This window comes from Neomonachus schauinslandi, chromosome 3 (genome assembly GCF_002201575.2).
Source record: "Neomonachus schauinslandi chromosome 3, ASM220157v2, whole genome shotgun sequence".
Taxonomy (NCBI): Eukaryota; Metazoa; Chordata; class Mammalia; order Carnivora; family Phocidae; genus Neomonachus; species Neomonachus schauinslandi.
In genome coordinates this window covers 81,183,048-81,197,476 of record NC_058405.1, presented here as the reverse complement: position 1 = coordinate 81,197,476, position 14,429 = coordinate 81,183,048, and positions in this window count along the sequence as shown.

Genomic DNA, 14,429 nt, shown 5'->3' with positions numbered 1-14,429 from the left:
GACACCAAAAGAAAGCTGGGGTGGCAATCCTTATATCAGACAAATTAGATTTTAAACCAAAGACTGTAATAAGAGATGAGGAAGGACATTATATCCTACTTAAAGGATCTATCCAACAAGAAGATCTAACAATTGTAAATATCTATGCCCCTAACATGGGAGCAGCCAATTATATAAGGCAATTAATAACAAAAGCAAAGAAACACATCGACAACAATACAATAATAGTGGGGGACTTTAACACCCCCCTCACTGAAATGGACAGATCGTCTAAGCAAAAGATCAACCAGGAAATAAAGACTTTAGATGACACACTGGACCAAATGGACTTCACAGACATATTCAGAACACTCCATCCCAAAGCAATGGAATACACATTCTTCTCTAGTGCCCATGGAACATTCTCCAGAATAGATCACATCCTAGGTCATAAATCAGGTCTCAACTGGTACCAAAAGATTGGGATCATTCCCTGCCTATTTTCAGACCACAATGCTTTGAAACTAGAACTCAATCACAAGAGGAAAGTCGGAAAGAACTCAAATAAGTCAAACAGAGAAAGACATGTATCATATGATTTCACTGATATGAGGAATTCTTAATTGCAGGAAACAAACTGAGGGTTGCTGGAGTGGGGGGTGGGGTGGGAGGGATGGGGTGACTGGGTGATAGACACTGGGGAGGGTATGTGCTCTGGTAAGCGCTGTGAATTGTGCAAGACTGTTGAATCTCAGACCTGTATCTCTGAAACAAATAATGCAATATATGTTAAGGAAAAAAAAAGAAGAAGAAGAAGGTAGCGGGAGGGGAAGAATGAAGCGGGGGAAATCGGAGGGGTAGATGAACCATGAGAGACGATGGACTCTGAAAAACAAACAGGGTTCTAGACGGGAGGGGTGTGGGAGGATGGGTTAGCCTGGTGATGGGTATTAAAGAGGGCACATTCTGCATGGAGCACTGGGTGTTATGCACAAACAGTGAATCATGGAACACTTCATCTAAAACTAATATGTAATGTATGGGGATTAACATAAGAATAAAAAAAAAAAAGACAGACATATAGAACAATGGAACAGAATAGAGAGCCCAGAAATAAACTCTTACATAAATGATCAAATGATTTTTGACAAAGGTGTAAAAAAGAGGACAGTCTTTTCAATGAATAGTTTTGGGAAACTGGATATCCACATATAAAAGAGTGAAGCTGGACCCTTACTTTACACCATATAAAAAAATTAACTCAAAATGATTCAAAGACCTAAGTGTAGGAGCTAATAAACTAAAACTTTTAGAAGAAAACATAGGAGGGAAGTTGCATGACATTGGATTTGGCAATGATTTCTTAGATGTGACACTAACAGCACAGGTAACAAAATGAAAAAATAAATTGGTCTTCTATAAAACTTAAAACTTTTGTACATCACAGGACACTAGCAACAGAGTGAAAAAGCAACCCATGGAAGAGGAGAAAATATTTGCAAATCATATATTTCACAACGGATTAATTTTCAGAACACACAAAGAACTCATACAATCCAACAAAATGAGGAAAATAATATAAAAATGGGCAAAAAAATTTGAATAGACATTTCTGCAAAGAAAATATGTACAGATAGCCAATAAGTACATTAAAATGATTCAATGTCCCTAGCCATTAGGGAAAGGCAAAATATACTTCACATTCATTAGGATGGCTATTATTAAAAAACAGAAAATAATTAGCATTGGATTGGAATATTTGTGCATTGTTGATGGAAATGTGAAATGATGCAGCTGCAATAGAAAACAATGTATTACTCAGAAAATTAAACATAGACTATATTACATGATCTAGCCATTCCAATTCTGAAAAAATTAAAAGGAGGGACTCAAACTTTGACACCATAAGAATAAGCCTGAGCCATAAAACACATCTTAACAATTAAAAAAAAAAAGGAAATCATACAAAGTATGTTCTCAGACCACAATGGAAATAAACTAAAATCAATAAGAAAAAAGTGGCTGGAAAATCTCAAAATACGTGGGGATTAAGCTGCACACTTCTAAATAATATATGGGTCAAAGAAGACTCGAGAGAGATATTTAAAATACTTTGAATGAAATGAAAATACAACTTACCGAAGTTTATGGGATGCAGCAAAAAAGCAGTGTTTAGAGGAAATTTATAGCATTGAATGCATATATTAGGAACAAAAGAAAGACATAAAATCCATAATCTAAGTCTCTACCTTAAGAAACTAGAAAAAGAATAACAAATTAGTTTCTAAATAGAAATAGAAAAAAAAAAGAATAAAAATCAGAGTATAAATCAGTGAAATTGAAAACAGGAAACATTACAAAAAATCAAGGAAACCAAAAGCTGTTTCTTTGAAAAAACAATAAAATTGTTAAACCTCTAGTCAGGTTAACCAAGAATAAAACAGAGAAAATAAAAATTACTAATATCAGAAATGGAAGAGGGCCCATCATTACTGATCCCATGGACATTAAGAATAATAAAGAAATAGTATGAACAACTATATGCACACAAATTTGATGACTTAAAGAAATGGATCAATTGCTTGAAATACACAAGGTTGGGGCACCTGGGTGGCTCAGTTGTTAAGTGTCTGCCTTTGGCTCAGGTCATGATCCCAGGGTCCTGGGATCGAGCCCCACATTGGGCTCTCTGCTCGGTGGGAAGCCTGCTTCTCCCTCTCCCACTCCCCCAGCTTGTGTTCCCTCTCTTGCTGTATCTCTCTCTCTGCCAAATAAATAAATAAAATCTTAAAAAAAAAGAAACACACAAGGTTAATGGACTTATACCAAAACTCATACAAGAAGGAATAACCTGAATAGATCCATATTTATTAAAGAAATTAAATCAATACTTAATAACCTTCCAAAACAGAAAGCACTAGGTCCAGATGGGTTTACTCAGGAATTATACCAAACATTTATGGAACAAATGAGAATGATTCTCTACAATCTCTTCCATAATATACAAGCAGAGAGAATACTTCCTAACTCATCAGATTATACCAGTATTAACCTTTTACTAAAACCAGACAAAACCAGGCAAAATACTAAAACCAGACAAAATAATCAGACTAAAATACTAGAAACCAAACAAATAACACCACAAGAAAAGAAAATCACAGACCATATCTTTCATGAACATGGATGCAAAAATCCTCAACAAAATATTAACAACTCTATTAACATTTATTACTAACAACACTGTTATTATTAACAACATAACAATATTAACAACATTGTTAACAAAATTCAACAATGTACTAAAAGAATTATATTCACCTAAAAACAGAATCAAAATGTGTGATGCAAAAATGGATAGAAGGACAAGGAGAAATAGACAAATCCATTATTATATAGTTGGAGATTTCAACACTCCTTTATTAGTAACTGACAGACCAAGTGAGATCAAGGTATGCATGGCTGGTTCAATATTCTAAATGCAATCCATTTTATCAAAACACTAAAGAAAAAAGATAATAAGACCATATTAATAGATTCAGGAAAAGCATTTGACAAAATCCAATTCAATTCATGATAAAAAATAAATCTTAGCAAAACAGTATCATAGGGGATTTTCTTCAACTTGATAAAGAACATCTACAAAAACCTATAGCTAACATCATACTTAATAGTCAGAGACAACTACTTCCCCGCTAAGGAACTGAAAAGCCAAGGATGATCCTTTTCACCATTTCTATTCAACATTGTACAGGAAGTCCTAGTTAATGCAATAAGATAAGAAAAGGAAACAAAAGTTATGCAGATTGGAAGGAAGACATAAAATTGTATTTGCCCACAGATGACATGATTCTATATGTAGAAAAATCCCAAAGAATCAGTAACAAAAAAATAATAATAATAATAATAAAATAGTGAGAGGAGTTAAAATGGCAGAGAAGTAGGGGACCCTATTTTTGTCTAGTCCCTGAAATTCAGCTAGATAATTATCAAATCATTCTGAATACCTGTGAAATCAATGGGAGATCTGAGAAAGGAACTGCTATGATTCTACAAATGAAAAACCATGTTTTGGAAGGTAGGAGGTGTGGATATGTGAATCTAGGGCAATATATTGGAAGATATGGAGGAGGTTAGAGAGCTTGCTTAAGGAGGCTACAGCAAAGTATTATAAGCAGCTGAGTGCAGAATCACAACTTTTAGAAGTCTGCTACTATGGGGGACATCCCTGGCTTAAAGGTGCTCAGATGGCGAAGCGGAGTGGAATCCTAGGTGGGACAGTGTGGTCTCAGGATCCGCAGGTTCACAAAAAGAATGGGAGTGCCTAAGTGTGGCAGAGTTCCCAGGGATTGGAGCTGAGAAGTTGGCTGAAAACAGAGAGTCTAGGCACCAGCTTTAAGCTCAGTGTTGCCATAAATTGCAGATGCTGCACAGTCATGAGACTTCTCTCTGGGCAGGGCCCAGCAAAAGTCAGAGACCCCCTGCCTCCATCCTTTGGAAGGAACAGTGCAGGTCCATGCTGCAGCAGTCCATAAAATTTGGAGACTCGAAACTGGGTCACATGCCTGAGATAAAAATTCTTGGTCACAGGCTGGGTGAACACAGAGATAGTATGGAAAACACAAAGAAAAGAGTGACTGACTGCTTTTCTGTGAGGGCACACTGAAGAGTGGGGGAGGGAACTTTCAGCTCCAGGGCTAGAGATTGGGACTCTGTCATTTTAATCTCCCCCATCAGTACTGAAAGCCTTCAGGGAGCAAAACAGCACCATGTAGTGCAATCCGGAGCCTATTACACTGAGCCCAACCCCCTGGCAAGGGGGGCCTAATTCCACAAGGACAAGGACTCCTAAGAATCAGTACAAAATGCCCTGCCTCCAGAGGACCAGCAGGAACAACCAGCAGGAACAACCAGCTAGCACAAGTTTATCCATCATATAGAATTCAACTCTTGGGGAAAACTGTATATAGCATTGTGGTTTTTCCTTATTATTCTTTAGTATTTCCGTTTTATTTTTTTCAGCTATTTTCTCATTTTTTTCAATTCTTATTTTTTCCTTTTTAAATTTATATGTATATGTATATATTTAATTTTTGGTTTCTTTTCATTGTATTTATTTTATACACACACACACACACACGCACACACACATTTTTCTTTCTTTCCTATTTGGGATCTAGTTTCTTTTAACAAACAGATCAAAATACACCCAGGATCTAGCTTATTGTTTTGTTCTGTTTTACTTCTTCTTTGATATTTTTCTTAATTTGTTTTGTTTCTGTTTTCTTCTGGTTTGCTTTGTTTGTATTTTTCTGGTGGTGTGTTAATTTTGTCTTTTCTCTCTTTCTTGTATTATTTTCTTGACATAATGATGAGACAGAGAAACTTACCCCAAAAGAAAGAACAGGAAGTAGTACTCACCGCCAGGGATTTAATCAATATGGATATAAGTAAGATGTTGGAACTAGAATTTAAAACAATGATTATAAAGATACTAGCTGGGCTTGAAAAAAGCATAGAAGACAGTAGAGAATCACTGTAGAAATAAAAGAACTAAAATCTAATCAGCTGAAATTAAAAATGCTATTATGGAGATGCAGTCAAAAATGGAGGCTCTAAACAGCTAGGATAAATGAGGCAGAAGAGAGAGTCAGTGATATATAGAAGACAAAATGATGGAGAAAAAGATGAGAAAAAGAAAAACAATTATTGGATCACGAAGGGAGACTCTGAGAAAACAGCAGTACCATAAAGTGAAATAATATTCAAATAATAGGGGTCCCAGAAGATTAAAAGAGGGAAAGAGAGAGGCAGAAGGTTTATTTGAACAAATTATAGCTGATAACTTCCCTAATCTGGGGAAGGAAACAGGTATTCAAGTCCAGGAGGCACAGAGAATCCCCCTCACAATCAATAAAAATACGTCAATACCTTGACATACAATAGTGGAGCTTGAAAGTTTCAAAGATAAAGAGAAAATCCTGAAAGCAGCTTGGGACAAGAGGTCCTTAACCTACAAGGGAAGATACATAAGGCTGGCAACAGACCTGTCTACAGAGACCTGGAAGGCCAGAAAGGACTGGCATAATATATTCAATGTGCTAAATGGGAAAAATATCCAGCCAAAAATACTTTATCCGCCAAGGCTGTCATTCAGAATAGAAGTAGAGATAGATAAAGAGTTTCCAGGACAAGCAAAAACTAAAGGAATTCGTGAATGCTAAACCAGCCCTGAAAGAAATATTAAACGGAGATCCTTTGAGTGAAGAGAGAGACCAAAAGTCCAGAAAGGAACACAGACAATCTACAGAAACAGCATCTTGAGAGCTTGTTTGGAGGTTCTAGCAGGGGAGCACAGCTACTCGTATACCCTTGACCGAAGAACGGTCCTCCTCTATCAGGGAAGGTCGTCCTCTTCGACTGAGTGCGCAGCTTCGGGAGGGACGCACATGGAGCGGTGAGGGAGGAAGGGAATACCCGCCTAGCCAGCCAGATCAGCCGAATCAACCCTGGCGATCAATGGGGTGACAGATGTCGCAGCCAGATCGCCCTCGCATCCAGAAACAGCATCTTTAAAGGTAATACAATGGCACTAAATTAATATCTTTCAAAAATTACTCTGAATGGGAATGGGCTAAACATCCCAATTAAAAGACATAGGATATCAGATTGGATAAAAAAACAAGACCCATCAATATGCTGTCTACAAGTGGGGCGCCTGGGTGGTGCAGTTGCTAAGCGTCTGCCTTTGGCTCAGGTCATGGGCCCAGGGTCCTAGGATCAAGCCCCACGTCAGGCTCCCTGCTCTGTGGGAAGCCTGCTTCTCCCTCCCACTCCCCCTGCTTGTGTTCCCTCTCTCGCTGTGTCTCTCTCTGTCAAATAAATAAAATCTTTTAAAAAAAATGCTGTCTACAAGAGATTCACTTCAGACCCAAAGACACCTCCAGATTAAAAATAAGGGGGTGGAGAACTATTTATCATGCTAATGGACATCAAAAGAAAGCTGGAATATTAATACTTATATCAGACAAACTAGATTTTAAGACAAAGACTATAATAAGAGATGAAGGACACTGTATTATAATAAAAGGAATAGCCAATTAATAACAAAATTAAAGAAACTCATTGATAATAATGCAATAATAGTAGAGGACTTTAACACTCACAACAATGGACAGATCATCTAAGCAGAAGATCAACAAGGAAACAAGAGCTTTGAATGAAACACTGGACCAGATGGACTTCACAGATATATTCAGAGCATTTCATCTTAAAGCAACAGAATTCTTCTCAAGTGCACATGGAACATTCTCCATAATAGATCACATACTGGGTGACAAATCAGGTCTCAACCAGTATAAAAAGATGGCGATCATATCATGCATATTTTCAGAACACAATGCTTTAAAGCTTGAAGTCAACCAGAAGAAAATTTTGGAAGGACCACAAATACATGGAGGCTAAAGAGCATCCTACTAAAGAATGAATGGGTCAGCCAGGAAATTAAAGGAAAAAAAGAATACACAGAAGCAAATGAAAATGAAAACAAGAAAGTCCAAAACCTTTGGGATGCAGCAAAGGCAGTCCTAAAAGGGAAGTATATAGCAATAAAGTCTTCCTTAAGAAACAAGAAAAGTCTCAAATACAAAACCTAACCTTACACCTAAAGGAGTTGGATAAATAACAGCAAATAAAGCCTAAATCCGGCAGGGGAAGAGAAATAATAAAGATTAGAGTAGAAATCAGTGATATAGAAATAAAAAATACCCAGTAGATCAATGAAAGTAGGAGCTGGTTCTTTGTAATAATTAATAAGATCAATAACCCCCTAGCCAAACTTACTGAAAAGAAAAGAGAAATGGCCCACATAAATAAAATCATGAGTGAAAGGATAGAGATCACAATCAACATCAAAAAAATACAAACAATTATAAGAGAATATTATGAGCAATTATATGCCAACAAATTTGGCAATCTGGAAGAAATGGATGCATTCCTAGAAACATGTAAACTACCAAAACTGAAACAGGAAGAAATAGAAAACCTGAACAGACTTATAACCAGCAAAGAAACTGAATCAGTAATCAAAAGTCTCTCAAGAAGTAAGAGTACAGGACCAGATGGCCACCCAGCAGATTTCTACCAAACATTTAAAGAAGAATTAATACCTATTCTTTTGAAACTGTTCCAAAAAATAGAAATGGAAATAGAAAACTTCAAATTCCTTCTACAAGACAAGCATTACCTTGATCTCAAAACCAGACAAAGACCCCACTAAAAAGGAGAATTATACCAATATTCCTGATGAACAGGGATGCAAAAATTCTCATCCAGATACTAGCTAATAGGATCCAATAGTACATTAAAAGGATTATTCACCACAACCAAGTAGGATTTATTTCTGGGCTGATGGTTCAACATCTGCAAATCAATCAATGTGATACACCACATAAATAAAAGAAAAGACAAGAACCATATGATCCTCTCAATAGATGCCAAAAAAGCATGTGACGAAATACAGCATCTTTTCTTGATTAAAACTCTTCACAGTGTAATGATAAGAGGGAACATACCTCAATATCATAAAAGCCATATACAAAAAACCCACAGTGAATATTATCCTAAATAGGGAAAAACTGAGAGCTTTTCCCCTAAGGTCAGGAACTTGACAGAGATGTCCACTCACCACTGTTTTTCAATATAGTACTGGATGTCCTAGCCTCAGCAATCAGACAACAAAAAGAAATAAAAGGCATCCAAATCAGCAAAGAAGTCAAACGTTCACTCTTTACAGATGACATGATACTCTACGTTAAAAACCCAAAAGACTCAACCCCAAAATTGCTAGAACTCATTCAGGAATTCAGCAAAGTGGCAGGATATAAAATCAATGCACAGAAGTCAGTTGCGGGGCGCCTGGGTGGCTCAGTTAACCAACTGATCCCAGGGTCCTGGGATCGAGCCCTGCATTGGGCTCCCTGCTCAGCGGGGAGCCTGCTTCTCCCTCTCCCTCTGCCTGCCTCTCTGCCTACTTGTTCTCTCTATCTCTCTGTCAAATAAATAAATAAAATCTTTAAAAAAAAAAAAAGAAGTCAGTTGCATTTCTATACACTAACAATGAGGCAGAAGAAAGAGAAATCAAGGAATCTATCCCATTTATAGTTGCACCCAAAACCATAAGATACCTAGGAATAAACCTAACCAAAGAGGCGAAGGATCTGTACTCTGAAAACTATAGAACACTTATGAAAGAAATTGAGGAAGAAACAGAGAAATGGAAAAATATTCCATGCTCATGGGTTGGAAGAACAAATATTGTTAAAATGTCTATGCTACTCAAAGCAATCTACACATTCAGTGCAATCCATATCAAATATCAGCATTTTTCACCAAGTTGGAACAATCTTAAAATTTGTATGGAACTACAGAAGACCCTAAATAGCCAAAGTAATCCCGAAAAAGAAAACCAAAGCTGGAGACATCACAATTCTGGACTTTAAGCTGTAGTACAAAGCTGTAATCATCAAAACAGTATGGTACTGGCACAAAAACAGACACATAGATCAATGGAATAGAATAGAAAACCCAGAAATAGACCCATAACTCTATGGTCAGCTAATCCTCAACAAAGCAGGAAAGAATATCCAATGGAAAAAAGACAGTCTCTTCAACAAATGGTGTTGGGAAAATTGGACAGCCACATGCAGAAGAATGAAATTGGACCACTTTCTTATACATACAGAAAAAAACAGACTCAAAATGGATGAAAGACCTAAATGTGAGACAGGAATCTATCAAAATCCTAGAGAAGAACACAGGCAGCAACCTTTTTTACCCCAGCTGCCTCAACTTCTTACTAGACACGTCTCCAAAGGCAAGGGAAACAAAAGCAAAAATGAGCTATTGGGAGTTCATCCAGATAAAATGCTTTTGCAGAGCAAAGGAAACAGCTGACAAAACTAAAAGACAACCTGCAGAATGGGAGAAGATGTTTGCAAATGACATAAAAGATGTAAGACAGATAAGACAGATAAAGGGCTAGTGCTCAACATCTATAAAGAACTTATCAAACTTAACACCCAAAAAACAACAAATCCAATCAAGAAATGGGCAGAAGGCACGAAGAGATATTTCTCCAAAGAAGACATATGACAAATGGCCAACAGACACATGAAAAAATGCTCAACATCACGGCATCAGGCAAATACAAATCAAAACCACAATGAGATACCACCTCACATCTATCAGAATGGCTAAAATTAATGTCAGGAAACAACTATGTTGGCAAGGATGAGGAGAAAGGGGAACCCTCTTATACCACTGGTGGGAATGCAAGCTGGTACAGACACTCTGGAAAACAGTATGGAGATTCCTCAAAAAGTTAAAAATAAGAGATACACTATGACCCAGCAATTGCACTACTAGGTATATACCCCAAAGATACAAATGTAGTGATCCGAAGGGGCACCTTCACTCCAGTGTTTATAGCAGCAATGTCTACAATAGCCAAACTATGGAAAGAGCCCAGATGCCTATCAACAGATGGATCAATAAAGAAGTGGTATATATACACAATGGAATATTACTCAGCCAACAAAAAGAATGAAATTTTGCCATTTGCAAGCATGTTGATGGAACTAGGGGGTATTATGCTAAGCAAAATAAGGCAGTCAAAGAAAGACACATATCATATGATTTCACTCATATGTGGAATTTAAGAAACAAAACAGATGAACATAGGGGAAGGCAAGGAGAAATAAAATAATATGAAAATAGGAAGAAAAGCCATAAGAGACACTTAATTCTAGGAACCAAACTGAGAGTTGCTGGAAGGGTGGTGGGTGGGGCACCCTGAGGAATCAGATTAGCTAGTGGGTAAGAATAAGAGTTATTTTTATAATTAAGTTAAATTTTGGGGGGGAAGTTATTATGGATTCACATACAAGTTATAAGAAATAATACAGGGAACTACCATGTACCTTTCACTCATTTTCCCCTAATGACAGCATCTCGTAAAACGATAGCACAATATCACAACCCATTTAGGTGATGGGCATTAAGGAGGGCACTTGATGTAATGAGCAGTGGGTATTATATGCAACTGATGAATCACTAAATTCTACCTCTGAAACTAATAATACAGTATATGTTAACTAAATTGAATTTAAATAAAGAATTTAAAAAATAATAATAAAAGAAAGAACAGGACAATCCAAACACTTGGAAACAAAATACATGTCTAGATAATCCAAGGTCAAAGAGGACGTTTCAAGGGAAATGTAAAAAAAACAATTAACCAAATGAAAATGAAAGTGCAACATATAAAAAATTGTGGGACACAGCTAAAGTCATGCTGAGAGGGAAATTTATGCTCAACATCACGGCATCAGGCAAATACAAATCAAAACCACAATGAGATACCATCTCACATCTATCAGAATGGCTAAAATTAATGTCAGGAAACAACTATGTTGGCAAGGATGAGGAGAAAGGGGAACCCTCTTATACCACTGGTGGGAATGCAAGCTGGTACAGACACTCTGGAAAACAGTACGGAGAAATGTAAATGAATACATTAGGAAAAAAGGAAGTCTCAACCTATAACCTATGTTCCATCTCAAGAACCTAGTTAAAAAGAGCAAATTAAGTCTAAAACAAGCAGAAGGAAATAAATAATAATGAGCGGAAATCAATGAAGTAGAAACAAAAAGAGCAGAGAAAAATCAAGGAAGTAAAGAGCTGATTCTTTAAAAAGTCAATAAAATTGACCAAGCTCTAGTTGGCCTGACAAAGAAAAAAGAGAGAAGACACAAATTATCGATACCAGAAATGAAACAGGGGACCCTGCAGGTATTAAAAGGATAAGAATACTACCAATAATGCTATACATATAAATTTGACAACTTAGATGAAATGGACCCATCAATCAAAAAACACAAACTACCGTAAAACCTAGCAATTGCACTTTTGGGCCTTTATCCCAGGGAAATGAAAACTTACATTTATACAAAAACCTGTACATGAATGCCATAGCAACTTTATTCACAATAGCTCAAATTCAAAATAGCTTAATATTCACAATAGGTCAAAACTGGAAATGGCCTGGATGTCCTTCAACAAGTGAATAGTTTGACAAACTGGTACATCCATCCAATGAAGTACCAGCCATGGATATACACACAGCTTGGATGCATATGCAGAGAATTATGCTAAGTGAAAAAAATCCGAAGCTAAAGTATTACATACTGTATGAATCCATTTATAGAATATTCTTGTTTATTTTTTAAAGTTTTTATTTAAATTCCAGTTAGTTAACATACAATGTTGTATTAGTTTCAGGTGTACAATATAGTGACTCAACACTTCCATACAACACCCAGTGCTCATCACAAGTGCCCTCCTTAATCCCCATCACCTATTTCATCCCCCCTACCCCCTGCCAACTCCCCTCTGGTAACCATCAGTGTGTTCTCTATAGTTAAGAGCCTGGTTCTTGGTTTGCCTTTCTCTTTTTCCTTTTGTTCATTTTGTTTCTTAAATTCCTCATATGAGTGAAATCATATGGTATTTGTCTTTCTGTGACTTAGTTCACTTAGCATAATACTCTCTAGCTCTATCTATGTCATTGCAAATGGCAAGATATATAACATTCTTTTTTTTTTAAATATGGAACACTTCAGAAATGTGTGTCTTTTTTACGTATGCTAATCTCTGAGTCATTCCAATTTTAGTATATGTACTGCTGAAGTGAGCATTATAATATTCTTGAAATGACAAAATTATAGAAATGGAGAACAGATTAGTGGTTGTTAGTGGTAAAGATGGCGGCATGGGTGTGGCTGTAAAGAAGCCATAGGAGAGAACCTTGGGGTGATGGAAGTGGTGCGTGTCTTGATGGTGTAAATGTCAATATCCTGGTTTTGATATTGTGCTATCGTTTTACGAGATGCTGTCATTGGGGGAAATGGGTGAAAGGTACATGGCAGCTCCCTGTATTATTTCTTATAACTTATATGTGAATCCATAATAACTTCCCCCCAAAATTTAACTTAATTATAAAATAACTCTTATTCTTACCCACTAGCTAATCTGATTCCTCAGGATACCCTTTAAGGAAGTTTGAGCAAATTTTGTCTCTATTTGCCATATAAGAAAGAGAAGGCACACATACAGGCAAATTGTGTTGAGGACTCAGGCCTGAGTGTTGAGCCTGGCCATGCTGGAAACATGACCTGGAGATAGAAGACTAACTTTTAGCGCTCTGCTCTGAGCCTACCTGCACATACCACGATTCCTCTGATGTACTCTCCCATCACCTGGGGAGAAAACAGAAGGACAAACCCTTGTACTGCCACCTCATGGTTTGTCTGCTGAAAATAAGAATGAACAGGCTGGAATAGACCATGGACTCTGAGTGGGACTGAGATGGCTGACCTTAAGGATGGAAGATCCCCAAGAGGCTGGTAACTTACTGGAGTCAAGCAGTCAGCAAGCTGTTCATTAATTAATAACGGGACAAAACCCAGAACTAATATATGCTGTTGGGCCAGAGGGGACAAAGCCCAGAACTAATTTATGCTGTTGGGCCAGAGGTGCCAGGAAGGCTAAAACAGAGAAACAAAAAGTCAAAATTCTTCATTAATCTAGAGAGCGCATTTCAAAATAGCCTTCTGCTTTCATCTCTCAGGGAGAGCCTCACTCTGTTACCACCAGGGGGCAGTAAGGAATCCAAAATAGTCCTTTCACTGCAGAGGGACCTTGAACAAATCAGGTTATCCACAGAACCTGGGGGTGTCTCCTGGAAATCGAAGGCTGTGTATCCCTGAGCCAAATTCCACCCCAGGAGCACTCTTAACCACCTGCCACCACACACGCACACTGCCCAGTGTTACTCTATATGGCTTCTGATCTCCTACCATTTTGGATTCATTTCTTTGACCATGAACCCGCATACTAAAGAGAGGACTATAACTGTACCAGATATATATCCTAGTTAGTTCTGCCACTAGTAGCTAAGTAAAGAGTAACCAGTATTGATTTCTGAGTCTTATTTTTTCTTTCATAAAATGGGAGTAATGACAATAATATTTATTGAACCTTTACCTTACACGAGTCTCATGACAGCCAGATGAGGTAGGCACTATATCTTCATTTTACAGAAGATGAAAATGGGGCACAGAGAAATCAAGTAACTTGGTCATGGTCACATCAGCTAGGAAGTGGTGAGTCAGGATTTAAACCCAGGCAGTTTGGCTCCAAGCCTTTGTGTGCCCATTCCTCCGAAGATTAAGAAAGGCAACAAAAAGAAAGTTAGTGCCCACAGTTAGCCCTATATTAGTCATCTGACTTGGACTTTGCCGCCTTAAGATTCTTTAAAGCGTGCTCTGCAAGCTAATACTGAGCACGTGCATGTGTGGCCACAGGTGAGCAGATGGATCAGCTGCAAGCTGGGA